An 18,338-nucleotide genomic window follows, 5' to 3' on the forward strand; every position below is an offset into this window, starting at 1 on the left:
CCAGTCTGTTGTTCCATGTTCAGTTCTAACTGTTGCTTCCTGGCCTGCATACAGATTTCTCAAGAGGCAAGTCAGGTGGTATGGTATTCCCATCTCTCTCAGAATTTTCCACAGTTTATTGGGATCCACACAGTCAAAGGCTTTGGCATAGTTAATAAAGCAGAAATAATGTTTGTCTGGAACTCTCTTGCTTATTCCATGATCCAGCGGATGTTGGCAATTTGATCTCTGGTTCCTCTGCCTTTTCTAAAACCAGCTTGAACATCAGGAAGTTCATGGTTCACGTATTGCTAAAGCCTGGCTTGGAGAATTTTGGGCATTACTTTACTAGCATGTGAGATGAGTGCAATTGTGCAGTAGTTTGAGCATTCTTTGGCATTGCCTTTCTTTGGGATTGGAATGAAAACTGATGTTTTCTAGTCCTATGGCGACGGCTGAGTTTTCCAAATGTGCTGGCATATTGAGTGCAGCACTTTCACAGCATCATCTTTCAGGATCTGAAATAGCTCAACTGGAATTTTGTCACCTCCACTAGCTTTGTTCAAAGTGGTGCTTTCCAAGGCCCACTTGACTTCGCATTCCAGGATGTCTGGCTCTAGGTGAGTGATCACACCATAGTGATTATCTGGGTCATGAAGATATTTTTTGTACAGTTCTTCTGTGTATTCTTACCACCTCTTCTTAATATCTTCTGCTTCTGTTAGGTCCATACAATTTCTGTCCTTTATCGAGCCCATCTTTGCATGAAATGTTCCCTTGGTATCTCTAATTTCCTTGAAGAGATCTCTCATCTTTCCCATTCTGTTCTGTTCCTATTCTATTTCTTTGCATTGATCGCTGAAGAAGGCTTTCTTATCTCTTCTTGCTATTCTCTGGAATTCCGCATTCAGATGCTTATATCTTTCCTTTTCTCCTTTGCTTTTCGCCTCTCTTCTTTTCACAGCTATTTGTAAGGTCCAGACAGCCATTTTGCTTTTTTGCATTACTTTTCCATGGGGATGATCTTGATCCCTGTCTCCTGTACAATGTCACGAACCTCATTCCATAGTTCATCAGGCACTCTATCTATCAGATCTAGGCCCTTAAATCTATTTCTCACTTCCACTATATAATCATAAGGGATTTGATTTAGGTCATACCTCAATGGTCTAGCGGTTTTCCCTAATTTCTTCAATTTGAGTCTGAAGTTGGTAATAAGGAGTTTATGATCTGAGCCACAGTCAGCTCCTGGTCTTGTTTTTTTTGACTTTATAGAGCTTCTCCATCTTTGGCTGCAAAGAATATAATCAATCTGATTTCGCTGTTGACCATCTGGTGATGTCCATGTGTCCAAGATAACATGATTAGCCAGGTTTAATCCAGAGACTGTCCTCAGGCAGGATACATAATCCTAAGGAATGTAGAGGAAAAAAAAACTGTTTGGCCTTTCTTCCTCCTTGAGCATTCCAGACCCCTCTCTCCTTGGGGACCCCTATATTTCTTAACAACCTGTCTAGGAAATGACTCTCTGATTCCCCCCTTTTCTTTTAAGAGAATTATGTTGCCAAGGGAAAGGGGCAAGATGGTTATGGTTATGGTTAAGGCAAGAATATACAATATGGAAAAAGCCTCTTCAACAGTGGTTTTGAGAAAACTATACAATACATGCAAAATAATAAAGCTGGATGACTTTTTCACAGAATATACAGAAATAAATTAAAATGGATTTTTAAAACTTAAATGCAAGAACTGAAAACATAAAACAGAAGAAAATACAGACAGGATGTTTTTTGACACTGGAATTAGCAATATATTTCAGGTATGTCTCTTCAGGCCAAGAAAACAAAAGCAAGATTAACAAATGGTGATAAATCAAGCAGAAAACCTTTGCATATAAAAGGAAACGACCAGCGATGGGAAAGGATATTTGCAAATGATATGTCAAATAAGAGATTAATAGCCAAGATATACAAAGAACTCATACAACTCTGCATCAAAAATAAACAACTTGATTTGTAAAATGGGCAGAGGACCTGAATAGATACTGTTCCAAAGATATACAGATGGCTGAGACACATGAAAAGACACATCACTAATCATTGGGAGAATGCAAATCAAAACTACAATGTAATAACCCCTCACTTCTGTCAGAGTAACTGTCATCAAAATGTAACAAATAACAAGTGTTGGTGAGGATGTGAGGAAGAGGGAATCTTCATACACTCTTGGTGAGATTCTAGATTGTTGAAGTTGCAATGGCAAACATTATGAAGGTTCCTCAAAAACTAAAATCAAAGTTTCTATGAATGCATGCTCAGTCATGCAGTCATGTCCATGTCTTTGCAATGCTATGGACTTGTAGCCCACCAGGCCCCTCTTTCCGTGGGATTCTCCAGACAAGACTACTGGGGTGGGTTGCCATTTTCTTCTCCAGGTAATCTTCTCAACCCAGAGATCAAACCCATATCTCCTGCATCTCCTGCAGGTGGATGCTTTACCACTGAGCCACTTGGGAAGCCCTAAAGTTACTATATGAGCCAACATTTTTACCTCTGTGTATATATATGTAAAGAGAGAAAAACAAAACAAAACACTGATTCAGAAAAGAAAAAAATACAAGCACTTCAAAGTTCATCACAGCATTACTTACAATAGCCAAGACATGGAAGCAACCAAATGTCCACTGATAGATGAATGGATAAGTAAAAATGTATCAATATACTTAATTACTCAGTTTAAAAAAATCTTAAAAAAAAATTTGACATTTGTGATAACATGGATAGATCTAGAGGGTATTATTCTAAGTGAAATAAGTCAGAGAAAGACAAATGCCACATGAAATTTCACTTATATATGAAATCTGAAAAGTGAAATAAACCAATGAAAAAAAGAAAGAAAATAAAGTAAGCAAAAGAAAGACTCATAGATAGAGCAAATGGCAGATGCCAGAAGGAAGAGCTTAGGGAATTGGGTGAAATAGGTATAGTGGATTAAGAGGTGCTAGCTTCCAATTATATCATAAATAAGTTGGAGATGAATATATGGCATAAGGTATGTGGTCAATAATATCATAATAACTTTGTATGGGGACAGAGAGTTTTGAATTTAACATGGTAATCATTTCATAATGTACACAAATATCAAATTTTATGTAGTACACTTGAAACTAATATAATATTACACATAAAATATATTTAAATTTTAGAAAAAGAACATTTTTAGGTTGAAATGATATAATCAATTGATTAATGTTAAGCATGTTACCATGTACTTAATTTAACCACTTTCAACATAATTCAGCTAATAACTGTTAAAATAGCATACTTCCTATAGCCATTATAACTATAAATCCACCCTTAGGCCACTGAGGTGTTCCCCTCTTGAAAGCAAATGCTTCATAAACTATAAATAACTCTTTTGGTAGTGGTATTGATGTTCTGTAGTATTTTGAATGAAAATTGTTTTCATGGATACTGGACTTTTACTTTGTTCATTTCTGTCTTCAAATAGAGCCCAAGGACACTTAACTAATTTGAGTATCTCTTTCTCAACCATCTTGAGAATCTTCATTTCATTAACAGATGAGTATTCCAGACCACTAGTCCTCAAAGTCTTTCAGTAACTCTGAAATTCCTATCTGTATAGTCAGTTTTTCTGTTACATTTCTGTGAATAAAAACAAGCTGTTAGAATGAACATTGTCATGTACACTTCAATCTTTTATGCCTATCCATTTCATAGGGTCACCTGTGTTTAACAGTGGTTCCTAGTAAACACTTCAATGACAAAAAAAAATATGTTTTTAAAATAGGAGTATTCTTTGGTTAAGGAAAGGGAACTAAAATTCTAAACATTCACATTCTCATGATGAATTGTATTATTCTTTATTTCCTATAAAATTACATATTTATGGATGAACATAAGCATTCAAAATTATAAAAATATGTTATTTAGCAGTTACAGGGGGGTTTTTTGTAAGTAATATAAACTGCATAATTGTTGAACATAGCTTTTAGCATTCAAATTTCTTCTTTTTATTTTCTCACTGCTGTTCTTTGTACTCTGAAAATATTAAATATTTACCAATGAAAAGATTGAAGCTCCTAGACTCCAATTGTCTAAAAAGTAAACATTTGACTGAATGTTTCTAAAGCAGTCACAGAATGTATATACCATCTTTTTTCCAATTACAAACGGTCAACAGAATGAACACTAAGAAGGATTTTATATATCCAGTTGAAATGTACATGGAGGCTGATAAGGATTTTATCACTATGAAAGTATTTCTTGCTTTATTTCTGGCTGCACTATGAAATTTTTTCACATCTAGACTGCAGATCATGGAGATTAAGACTATTTTCATAATAAGACTTTGGTGTTGCTTGCTATTTTTACTTCTTTGACACTGCACTAATAGTCCAAAAGAAATAGTGGGTAAAAGTAATTGTACAAATTAGACAGTGGCACTGAATTGTAACAGCAGTCACTTGCAAAGAAAATAAAATGCCAATTTCACCTAAGATAAACTGGTAATATTTATTCACTTGATTAAGTAACATTAAATATATCTTTAAAAAAAATGGATCTTTAAGAAAGTATTCCTTGCAAAGAAAATGGGAGGCAAATTGTGGTTATTAAGGCTTCAGCATTTGGTAAACATTTTCTTAAAAATGAGAAAAATGAGCATGTCACTTCAAGAAAAACAAATGACAATATTTCTATTAAATGATAAAATTTAAGGTTTTAAGAGAAAATTAAATAAAATTGTAAAACTGGTACATATCACCTTGAGATTGGCTTCCTGATTCTTAAAAACTTCAAATTAAATCAGTGGAGACATAGCAAAAATATAATTTTATTTTGAAATTTTTAAATGTAGAATGATAACATTTGGAACAAATAATCAGTGAACCACTATTTTCCGAATGACCAGTCCATGATGTTCTGAATTACTTATGGGTAAAATATTCCTTCAAAGTGCAAACTACACAAACATAATTTAACATAAAAAAGTACTAAAGTTTAATGATAAGATTTAAAAGTCCACATTGCAATTTACTTTGAAGAAATTACAAGTTGAATTTTATTTAATATCATAAAAGGATATCCACTATTATCTAAAAAGACTATTAAAATACTTTCCATTTTAAAGTACATATTTGTAGCAACCCTACTTTTATCATATATTTCAATCTAAGGAACAAATTAAAATTGTTTTCTCAGCCAACAGTTAAAGATATATATACATATACATATATATATATATATATATGTAAATCTGCATTACTTATCTCACTAGCTTTCTATTGTCCTGGAAATGTCATCATTTTTTTATTTTTATAAGATATCAATTTTTGTGAAAATATAATGGATTTTCTATTATTATTAACTGAGTTAAGAATTAAATATGTATTTTTTGCTTTCATTATTTCAGTATGAAGAATATTAATAGATATACTTGCATTAAGAAAAAGCTCTTTAAGAATCTCAATAATGTTTAAGAGGAGGCAAATATTTCTTGAGGGGTCAAGTTGTTTTATTTCTTGACCTAAATGCTTGTTACACAGAAGTTCACTTTGAGTTTAAGTAATTAAACTGTACATTTTTTGCTTTGTACTCTTTTGTATACATGCAAGCTATGTTACACAATTTAAAAAGCTTTAATAAGAGAAAACTTGCCAGAGTCTTTCGAGAAAGACTTTCTCATTATCATGAAACTTCCTTTCTTATGGGACATGACAAAAAATAAATAAATAAAATAACCAGGATTGCCAGTGATAGCCACCTTATGACCAGCCTTGGAATAATTCTGAGTCTCCCAAAAGCAAGAACTTATTAATTCTAATAATGTACCATCATGTTTTTAATTTAAATACAAAATTTTATGAAATTATGGCCATATTATTTATTCCTTCCTGATACTTATCCTTGGTTTACTTAGCATTATTTTATCGAATAGAAAAGCATTGAATAAAAGTGATGAATGGTCATTCTTGCTTTTTTCTAGAGCTCCAAAAGAATAGTTTTAAATCTGCACTCTTAAATATGGTTTTTGCTGAATTCTTTGACTTGTTACATTTAGAAGCCATATTTGTAACTTGATATGTTTTTAAACTGTGAGTAAATGTTGAACTTTATTAAATAGTTTGTCACATTTATTGAAATGATTGTATGGGTTATATCCTTTATTCTGCCACTGTGTTGGATTGTATGACTGACTACTTTTTAAGCGTTAAACCCGTTTTACTCTCCTGGTTAATTTTGTAACCAATTTAGTAATAAGATAAAACTATTTTAAATATATGTCTGATTTTACTTTGCTATTTTGTTAAGTATCTTTCAAGTATGTTCATGACCTGTAATTGTCCTTTCTTGTAATACCCTCATCTTTGAAGTTAACCTGGACTCAACATAGATTGGGGAGTATCCTTTTTCATATTTATGGCAAGAGTTGGTATACATTTTTTTTAAATTAAACTTATTATTTTGAGATAATTGTAAAATTGCATGGAGTTGTAAGAAATAACACAAGAAGATTCTTATGTACCCTTTATGAGTTTATCACACTGGCAACATTTTCTGAAACTATATAATACTTCCTGGATTTCCCATCTGCCTGCCAATGCAGGAGACACAGAAGACATGGGTTCAATCCGTCTGTCAGGAAGATTCCCTGAAGAAGTAGATGGCAACCCACTTCAGTATTCTTACCTAGAGAATCCCATGGACAGAGGATCCTGGCAGGCTACAGTCTGCTGCTGCTAAGTCACTTCAGTCATGTCCGACTCTGTGCAACCCCATAGACGGCAGCCCACCAGGCTCCCCCATCCCTGGGATTCTCCAGGTAATAACACTGGAGTGGGTTGTCATTTCCTTCTCCAATGCATGAAAGTGAAGAGTGAAAGTGAAAAGTAAAATTGAAGTCACTCAGTCGTGTCCGACCCCCAGCAACCCCATGGACTGCAGCCTTCTAGGCTCCCCCATCCATGGGATCTTCCAGGCAAGAGTACTGGAGAGGGGTGCCATTGTGGGGTTACAAAGAGTTGGACATGACAGAGCTATTAACACTTTCACTTTTATACAATACCACAACCAAGATATTGACATTGATACAATAAAGGCAAAACAATTCTATCAGTTCAATGATACATTATGTTGTCTTTTTATACTCACTGAACATCCTTCCTAAACCCTACTCCCTATCCCTTAACTCTGCATGTAAAATAATATAAAATGTTATATAATGAAATCATAAAGTATGTAGTCAATATTTTTCAGTCAGCAAAATTTTCTGGACATTTATTTGTGCTACAGCATCCATCAATGATCATTCTTTTCTATCGTTGAATAGTGTTCCACAGTACAAGTATACCACAACTTGTTTAACCCATCATCCATTGAATGAAGTGAGATAGTTTTCAGCTGATATGAATATTTGTGTATAAAATAGTGTGTGAACATATTTCTTTATTTGAATTAAATGCCTAGGAGTACAATTTCTTGCTTATATGGTAGTCATATGTTTAATTTTGCCTACTGTTTTTGCTTTTGTTTTTCTTTTTTTTGTTGAGATAAAGTTTACAGAACATAAAATTAACCATATTAAAATGTACAGTTCAGTAGCATTAGTGCATTCACAGTGTTGTGCAATCATTGCTCCATCTCATTCTAAAAGATTCCATCACCCAAAAAGAAGACCCCACAGCCATTAAATAGTCATTCCCCACCTCTCTTTGCCACCAGCTCTGATAACCACTAATCTGCTTTCTGTCTCTATGAATTTAATTATTTTTGGTATTTTATGTAAATGGAATTATATAATATGTGACTTTCTATGTCTGGTTTCTTTCACTTAGAATAATGCTTTTGAGGTTTACCCATGCTGAAGTATGTATCAGTCTTAATTCCTTTTGGGGATTTAATAATATTTTATTGTATGGATATACTGCATTTTATTTATCCATTTGGTGATAGATGTTTGGATTGTTTCAACATTTTGGCTAATGTGATTAGTACTGCTATCAATATCTGTGTACAAATATTTATTTGAATACCTGTTCTTGAATCTTGAATATATATCCAAGAGTGAAATTGCTGGATCATATAGAAATTCTGTTTTTAACTTGTTGAAGAAACACCAAATTGAGATAGTGTTTGTGAGGGTCTGTGGTATAGGAAAATTCTTATTTACTCCTAAGGCACATCCTTTATGGGTCCCTATCCAATGTAGAGATTTTTTTTTTTATAGAGCTCATCCATAATTTATTAAGTCCCAGGATTTCAATTTCTGATGCTTATAGCCTCATGAAGTGTTCAAAAGTGTTGATTAGTGTCTCCAGTTTTATTAATTGATTAGCAATAAAGATGATTCCCACTGAATTGTTAAAGCCCAGAAAAACAATAGTTCCCATGACCTGAATAATCAATCTACTAGGTCTCCAACGTATCCCATATCCTGGCCTAGTAATTTTTCACTATCCAATTAATTTTAAAATGACTTGAAGCAGAATTTTAAAATATTTCTATTCTGATCTTCTTGGCATTTTAAAGCAAGTTCTAGGAAAATAATTAGACTGTCATTAATTAAAGGAATACCTATTATTTTATTATTTAGTTTCTACAAGCACTAGAGATTCATTCTAAATGAATGGCTACATCAATTATCCACTATATGTTCTGAAAGACAATTTTTCCCTTTCCATTACACTGTTTTAGGACATTCCCTTGCACAAAATAAATCATTCATCCCTTCCTTTGACATTTGTACTTTGCCAGTAACAGTTTGTAAACAGTTTGTTATCTGCCTTTCTCAGATATCATTTAATAAATGTCCTTATATTCCCTCATTCAGTTCAGTTCAGTCATGTCCGATTCTTTGCGACCCCATGAATCGCAGCATGCCAGGCCTCCCAGTCCATCACCAACTCCCGGAATTTATCCAAACTCATGCACATTGAGTCAGTGATGCCATCCAATCATCTCATGCTCTTCGTTCCCTTCTCCTCCTGCCTTCAATCTTTCCCAGCATCAGGATCTTTTCAAATGAGTTAGCTCTTCGCATCAGGTGGCCAAAGTATTGGAGTTTCAGCTTCAACTCAGTCCTTCAATGAACACTCAGGGCTGATCTCCTTTAGGATGGACTGGTAGGATCTCATTGCAGTCCAAGGGACTCTCAAGAGTCTTCCCCAACACCACAGTTCAAAAGCGGCAGTTCTTCAGCGCTCAGCTTTCTTTATGGTCCAATCCTCATGATCAGTTCCAAAAATGTTTTCCTTCTCCTTTTGGGAACTCTTAAAATTTTTTCCAACATATTTTTGGACAATTGATTCTCAGAAGTTAAAAACATATTCTGCATTCAGTAACAAAGCCTGTATGAAGTTGACTACAGAAGAACATGAGAAAGTCTTACAGGGATGGAATTATCCAATATCTTCGCTGAGTTAGTATTTACACAACTATATGTCTTCATCAAAACTCATAGAACTTTACAACAAAAACAGGTAAATTTTTATTGTATATGAATTTTTTTAAAGTGAATTAAAATATAATTTTGGAGGGGAAAAAAAAGGCCATGGTATTCTCTCCTTGAGAAAATAATAGCATAAACTAGTGCCCATACTAGGGCACTAGCTATAATCATAGATAATTTATAGCAAAGTCAAGTAATGTTTTATAGCACATGTGCTATCCTAGCATTATTTCATTACCCCTAAATGCAATCATCTTGACTTTCTGGTTCTGCTCTGCATTGTCCAATAGCCAGGTGCAGCTATGTTAATTTAAAATTATTAATGTTAAATAAATTAAAATTTTAGTTTCTCAGTCACACTAGCCAAGTTTCAAGTGTTTAAATGGGCAAAATACTGTTAAGTTTACCATATTGGACAATACGGACATAGAACATTGCTGTTACTACAGAGCAATCAATTAGACAGTTCTGTTCTAAATAGTTACCCAATTACTGTTAAGGATACCCAAACTATCATACGGTCCCAGCCTTTTATCTATTGGAAATATTTGGTTTAAAATATATGCGCTGTATCAATATCTTGTAAAGTTTATGTTAAATGTGTGATTAGTTATATGCTGTAATCTGGGTGTTAGTTAGAAAATGATGAAGTTGATTCCTGAAAAAATTGAAGCCATACACGAACAGTTTATTTTTTATGTGCATACTCAGGCATGTTCTACTCTTTGTGAGTCCATGGAGTGTTGCCCATCAGGCCCCTCTGTCCATGAGATTCTCCAGGCAAAAAAACTGGAGTGAGTTGCAATTTCCACCTCCAGGTGATCGTCCCCATCCAGGGATGGGGCCCACATCTCCTGCATTGCAGGCAAATTCTCTACCACTGAACCACTTGGGGAGCCCCATAATAACAAGTAGGCTTATACAAATATATATTCACAGCTCAATGTAGTTCTCAATATAAAATATGTCATTAAGCATGACATGAACCTGGTACCATAAGAATACAGAAGGATGGGTTTTTTCAGCATAAGAATGATGAATCAGTTTTTAGGCCATCAAAGTAAGGACATCATAAGAACTTGAGGCCATAAGGAAAAAGTGAAATGTCAAAAGCAAGTAAACTAGAATCCATAAGCAACTTATGAAATGTCGTAGTATAAAAAATTCTGAGTGGAAATGAGATATGAGAGATAAAAACCTAGAGAACTGTATGCTTTCCAGATTGACTAATACATTGATTAATCATATTTAATATATAGAATCTATTTCAGAGGGAAAGTAAGAAATAATACTAGAAAAACAGATGTAATTATATTTGTGAGTCCTTGATAAGAAATAGGTTCTTTTAACAAATATAAGTTTCTTCACAGTGGTAAGAGTTTAGAGCAGTTAATTCAGTTAATTAGTGACTCAGTTAACTTGGTGTGTTAAGAATATAACTATAACAGCCTCATTATAATATGCTAGAGTCTAGTCTGAAAATAAAGTGCTAGAAAAGACTTCTGAGAGTCCATTGGACAACAAGGGGATCAAACCAGTCAATCCTAAAGGACATCAACCCTGAATATTCATTGGAAGGACTGACGCTGACACTGAAGGTCCAGTACTTTGGCCACCTGATACAAAGAGCCGACTTACTGGAAAAGACCCTGATGCAGGGAAAGGTTGAAGGCAGGAGGAGAAGGGGACAGCAGAGGATGAGAACACTGGATGGCATCACCCACTCAATGGACATGACTTTGAGCAAGCTCTGGGAGTTGGTGAAGGACAGGGAAACCTTGCGTGCTAGGGTCCATGGGGTTGCAAATAGTTGGACACAACTTAGTGACTGAACAACAACTTAGAAAATTGGAACTATATAGATGAGGCACAAAAATAACAGTTTGATAATAAGCATGGACAGATATGAATGGATGGGAGAAACAGTAGCACAATTTCAGGCCATCTACCATCACTGATCTGATCATTTTTTTTCAAAAGACAAAAAAAAGAAAGGATGTGCTTAATAGTGAATGAATTTTCTTCTTAGAGAGACAAATGATCAAATGAAAAAAAAAAAAACATATTGCTATAAGTAATATTGATATTTATAATTTATTACACCTGCATTTCTATCTAGAATGAAAATAGTTTTTAAATCTTTCAACTGAAACTTGAAGAAAATTAAATCCCACAAAAAATGGCTAATATATATAGATTACTAGTTATCTGAGGTATAACATTTTCTACATCTATGTTTTTAGTTCATTGTTATACTCAAACTTTTAGGCAAGATCTATTGCTATTAATATTTTTAAGGACAAAGACATTTAGGTTAAGACAGGATAAATATTTTTAAAAGAGCAACCACGGTTCTGACTTTATTGGAAACATGTTTGATGCCTAATCCCAAATTCTATATGTTACATTTTATACTTCCTTGGGTTTCCTTTAGATTCTTTAGGTTATTCTTACCTCATATAGGCTTCTTTATTGATTGCAGAAAACATTATTTTACTTCTGATAGTTATATATTCAAAAATATATTAGAAAAACTTAAAAACTTAGAAAACACAAAATTATTTGTTTAAAATTATGTATGGTTTTATAAATTGAGATAAGGAGATTAAAATATTAAGTGTAATGAGGAAATTAATTCAATCTGTAATTTATGAAAGGGAAAAGATAAGACATACATTTTCTAATGTACTCTATAGAGTATGGATAAAAATGGAACCATAGTGATATTGAGGTGAATAGTTGTAAAAATGATTGTAGTGATAAGGAAGAACTGTTTTTAGAGTAAGAATTGTTTTAAAGAAGGAATATTGAAAATAATAAAAATATACTGTAGTTAAAGGTTTAGAAAAGACCAGACTTGAGAGTACTTACTGATAGGAAGTAGGGTTAAAAAAAAGTGAAATCAAGATAATATACCTTCAACTGAAAAAATATATATATATATTTTAATGTCATATATTTACTTATAGTTTGCATTTTATTATAAATAAAACATTAAAGTTCTTTTTGCAAAATTAGTAAAAAGTGGTAAACTTACAACAGCATTTGATATCTAATATTGAGCTTTTTCCCATCATGTCACTAAATTGTCATAAATTTCAATTAATTCTACCTGTGTATATTATAGTAAAATATTATAGTTCTAGATCCAGAAAATGTTTTGTTTCAGAAATTTAAACTTTTTAAAAGAATATTGCTGCTGCTGCTGCTGCTGCTAAGTTGCTTCAGTTGTGTCTGACTCTGTGCAACCCCGTAGATGGCAGCCCACCCATATACTTCTTTATGATTCACAAGAATGAAATTCTCTAAGTCTTCCATTTGCATTTATCATTTCACATGGTTAAAATATTTCCTCATATTTTAGCCCTTCCATCTAATTCTTCAATTTAGATAATGTAAATCAACTCAAATAATTTTTATAAATTTTGAAAATAAAGTTTTATACTTTTTTCATCTATGTATTTTGATTTTCAATGGTCTTATTAGTCAATGAAGCCAGCATTAATTTTGTTATCATGTTTTTCCTAATTTATTTACATTAATTCCACATTTTTATAAATATTAAAATTCATGTCATCTTAAAAATTTTGTCCATCTGTAATGATTCATTTAGGTTTAAATCATCCAGTTGTTTGTCCTGTGTTTCAAACAGTATACTAATCCCTACAAAAAGGATTCCATGATATAATACATTCAGCTGATTTTCAAAGAGTAGTTTATGAAACTACATAACAGCGAAAAATAAAAGATAGTTTCTGCCTTCTCATTAAAATATTTGTGTATTAAATGATCATTAAAATGCAATTTCACATTTTTTTTATCTCAAAATCTATTTTGTTTATATAGGCAATGATGGATTAAATTATTCTAAATATGCACACATATTAACAGCTTTCCTGTATGTCCTTTTGGATAATGGATTTTGTTGTTCAGTCACCCAGTTGAGTCCAACTCTTTGAAGCCACATGGACTGCAATATGCAGGCTACCCTGTCCTTCACCATCTCCTGGAGATTGCTCAAACTCTTGTCCACTGAGTCTGTGATGCCAGCCAACTATCTTATCCTCTGTCACCCCCTTCTCCTCTTGCCTTCAATATTTCCCAGCATCAAGGCCTTTTCCAATGAGTCAATTTCTCACATCAGGTAGCTAAAGTTTTGTAGCTTCAGCATCAAGCATCAGTCCTTCCAAAGAATATCCAGGACTAATTTCCTTTAGGGATTGACTGGTTTGATCTCCTTGTGGTCCAAGGGATTCTCAAGAGTCTTCTCCAACACCACAGTTCAAAAGCATCAGTTCTTCAGTGCTCAGCCTTCTTTATGGCCTAACTCTCACATCCATACCTAATTATTGGAAAAACCATAGCTTTAATTATGTGGACTTTTGTTGCCAAAGTAATGTGTCTGCTTTTCAATATGCTAAGTTTGTCATAACTTTTCTTCCAAGGAACAAGTGTCTTTACCTTGCAGTCACCATCTGCAGTGATTTTGAAGCCCAAGAAAATAAAGTCTGTCACCATTTCCTTTGTTTCCCCATATATTTGGCATGAAGTGATGGAACCAGATGCCATGATAGTTTTTTGAATGTTGAGTTTTAAGCCAGCTTTTTCACTCTCCCCTTTCACCTTTATCAAGAGGCTCTTTAGCTCCTCTTTGCTTTCTGCCATAAGGGTGATGTCATCTACATATCTGAAGTTATTAATATTTCTCCCTGTTCTGAAGGAGATCAACCCTGGGATTTCTTTGGAAGGAATGATGCTAAAGCTGAAGCTCCAGTACTTTGGACACCTCATGCGAAGAGTTGACGCATTGGAAAAGACTCTGATGCTGGGAGAGATTGGGGGCAGGAGGAGAAGGGGACGACCCAGGATGAGATGGCTGGATGGCATCACGGACTCGATGGACGTGAGTCTGGGTGAACTCCGGGAGATGGTGACGGACAGGGAGGCCTGGCGTGCTGCGATTCATGGGGTCGCAAAAAGTCAGACACGACTGAGCAACTGGACTGAACTGAACTGAATCTTGATTCCAGCCTCTGCTTCATCCAGCTCAGCATTTTGCATGATGTTCTCTACATATCTCAGGTACAGAGAAGCCTGGCAGGTTACAGTCCATAGTGTCACAAAGAGTCTGACATGAGTGAAGTGACTGAGCATACCTGCAGTCTGCATATAAGTTACATAAGCAAGGAGACAATATACAGCATATATTGTCGTACTCCTTGATTTATTTGCTAAACTGCAAAGTTCTATTTAAATGTAAGATCTTATTATAAAAATATTATTTTACAAGTACCAAGTAAACAAATATCACAGTTTTCTTTTTTTTCCTTTTCAGATCTTGGTATTAACACAGACTATCATAAATTTTTCCACTTAATTACAAGTAGTTTACTAAGTCAGTAAATTTTGTATTGATATAACATGCTTGTCATGTGACCTAGATTTTTTAGATGTATTTTTCTCTCATCAATCCTGCATTTAAATGTTTGATTAATACTTTCTTAAGTCAATTGATATTTTCTACTTCTTTTCTCTCCTTTCATTGAGAAACGAACTGACAAAGTGAAAAGGTGTTGATTTCTCATCTCTTCTCTTTTTTCTTTGATTTTTGTTGACATTTTTCCTGGATATATTTTAATAACCTCTCAAACAGACAATTGCCACATTATCATTATTTGATTTTATAGCCAAATAATCAATTTAGATTTCTTGAGACAGATATAAATTTGTAGAAATAAACCATATAAATAAGAATTAAAAATATGGTATTTTCGAAGTGCTGTGTAGAAACTTAACCATCTAACATCTGCATGTTTCATAAACATCTGTAAGAAAATAATTTTGATGTATATTATAAAATACACATGGAATTTAACGTATTTGACTTTCAGAACCCATTAAACCACAACTATTCACTGAGCTTCTATGTTCCAGGAACTACTATTTGTAGTGGGGATAGGAGAGGATAAAGGCTTAATGCCTGCCTCCAAGAAGTTCACACACTGAGGAGGACTCAGACGCATAACAGACAGACATATGTTCATCCTGTAGAAGAACCATGGGAAAAGAGTGCCTGAAGTGATGACTGAAGGCTGAACAGGATTCAGGGGAAGAATTACTGGGCAATTCTAGCTAGGAGGAAGAGTGTGTCCCAGTACTATAGATCAGAGACCAAGGAAGATTGGAAAAAACATAAGTTGTAAATGTTATGTTACAAGAGGAAAGGATCATGTGGCAAAGCTTTAGAGATCATCAGAGACCAAGTCAAGTAGGCCCTATAAAAGCATTTGGATTTGACCATAGGGCAATGAGGAGAGACTGGAGACCTTTAGAAGAGGTGCACAAGTGCTCAGATTTGCATTATTGTGGATTGTGTAATTCCAAGTTTATGAATTAGGGGTCAACAAGATCAGATGTTAGGCAGCTTTAGTAAAATAAGTTGTGATGGCTTTGGCTTGAGTAATAAGGGGAAGGATGAAACAGTTTGGATAGATAGGTGAAAAACAACACATATGAACTGAAGTGAAATGAAGTGAAAGTTGGTCAGTCTTGTCCGACTCTTTGAGACCCTATAGACTGTATGGCCCATGGAATTCTCCAGGCCAGAACACTGGAGTGGGTAGCCTATCCCTTCTCCAGCAGATCTTCCCAAACCAGGAATCAAACCTCCTGCATTGCAGGCAGATTCCTTATGAGCTGAGCTACCAGGGAAGCCCAACAACACAGATAAGACCAAGAAAAGATTACTTTGGTTAAGGAGTGAATGATATTTAGTAAACATGATTGCCAGAAAACTTTCCAAGGAAGATTTCCCCTTTAACATTTTGAGTTTCTTCAATGTGTAAAAAGAATATTTTTTTCATCATATATAAACTCATAAAATTAATAAAATTTACTAATGTCTACTGATTCTAGCACCATGAGGAAATTTGTTTATTATTTATCACAAAATAATCTTTACCATTATTTGTTAGCTGTTATGTAAATTAAGAAAAGAGTGAAGTGTTCACAAATTATGAACATTATAATTTTGTATAAATTTGTAATAATATTAGACCTTATTTTAATGATATAATCTTGCTAAAAAAGAATATGTTTCGCAGACCTCTTTGAAAACATTTCGTAAAGTCTACCTTTACCGCATAATCACATCTTTCTTTTTATAATGGCTTTTGTTGGTAAAAATAGAAAAGCAGAGATTGAATTCCAGTCAGTGATAATAAGTTAACCATTCATGGTTCAGCTAGTTTTTGTTACTAAGCAAAATGAATGAGGTATTGTTTTTTTCTTGCTTAAGGCTGAAAGCTTTTATATTATAAATGTGCATTAGTGAGCCATTATATTCTGAAAAATTATTGGCTTTTTTTTTTCAAAAAGTGGCTATAACTTTGACTACATTTTATTAAATATCATTTTAAGAAATGAATTACAGGCTCTATTACTTCCATTTTTAACACAGTTCTCTTCTCCTTACTCTATTCTTAAAAACAGTCTAAGTGAAAAACAGGTCTGAAGTTAATTGCAGTCACCTGTCACTTACATTTGCAGAATGTAGTATAACTCTTACAGGATCATATAAGAACCATGTAGATCACTATTTATTAGTAAGGGAATGCAATTACATTGAATGAGAAAGGAATCTTCCTCCCCATCAAGATATCCTTTATTCTTGATCTTCTGCATAGTTCCTTGCAGCATTTGATCTCATGATTCCTCTGTAATGATGTTACATTCCTACAAGATAAGAATAATATTTGCTTTTAGAAACCTTCTTGCCTAAAAATTATAATATCTAAAAATCCAAAGACAAGCCTACAGGTTCAGGTTATTTTTTGAATTAGAGGGTGAGAATATGATTTCTGTATATATTCCAAAAGCAGGCATATGACATGAGAAATTTGTGTTCAGAATCACTTGATAATAAAAATCAGGTGGATTTTAGTTATTTTAAGGAGATATATATTGTTATTTAAGTATAAGTCAAGCAGTTTCTATGTGAAATTATTCTTTTTAAGTGACTTGGCACATGCTACTTGATATGTATGACTGTTTCAGTTGCTAACTTTTCATGTAACACTGTGGGAAGGTTGAACTCAATTGCTTATATTAACATCGTATCATTTATAACAAATTTTTCTTTTATGAAAGGCGTGGTCTCTAAGCTTATGAAATTTCTCTAGTAAGAAATGGAGTCTGGAAAGTAAACATACTGTTCTTTGAAAATTCATTAAGTAGGCCTAACTTCTTGTGCAGTGCCACATTCTTGCAGCATGATGAAGAAAATTAGAGCAAAAAGATTTGACAAGTTTGAGCAGCTGGTCAATCAGTCAGGTCAGTTGCTCAGTCGTGTCCAACTGTTTGCAATCCCATGGACTGCGACACGCCAGGCTTCCCTATCCATCACCAACTCCCAGAGCCTACCCAAACTTACGTCTATAGCGTCAGTGATGCCATCCAACCATCTCATTTTCTGCCGTCCCCTTCTCCTCCCATCTTCAGTCTTTCCCAGAATCAGGCTCTTTTCCAATGAGTTAGTTCTTCACATGAGGTGGCCAAAGTATTGGAGCTTCAGCTTCAGCATCAGTCCTTCCTTTGAATATTCAGGACTGATTTCCTTTAGGATTGACTGGTTGGCTCTCCTTGCAGTCCAAGGGACTCTCAAGAGTCTTCTCCAACACCACAGTTCAAAAACATCAATTCTTTAGCTCTCAGCTTTCTTCATAGCCCAATACTCACATCCATATGTAACTACTGGAAAACCATAGCTTTGAATAGATGGACCTTTGTTGGTAAAGTAATGTCTCTGCTTTTTAATATGCTGTCTAGGTTGGTCATAACTTTCCTTCCAAGGAGCAAGTGTCTTTTAATTTCATGGCTGCAGTCACTATCTG

Source organism: Capra hircus, chromosome 1 (assembly GCF_001704415.2).
Source record: "Capra hircus breed San Clemente chromosome 1, ASM170441v1, whole genome shotgun sequence".
NCBI classification, from domain to species: Eukaryota; Metazoa; Chordata; class Mammalia; order Artiodactyla; family Bovidae; genus Capra; species Capra hircus.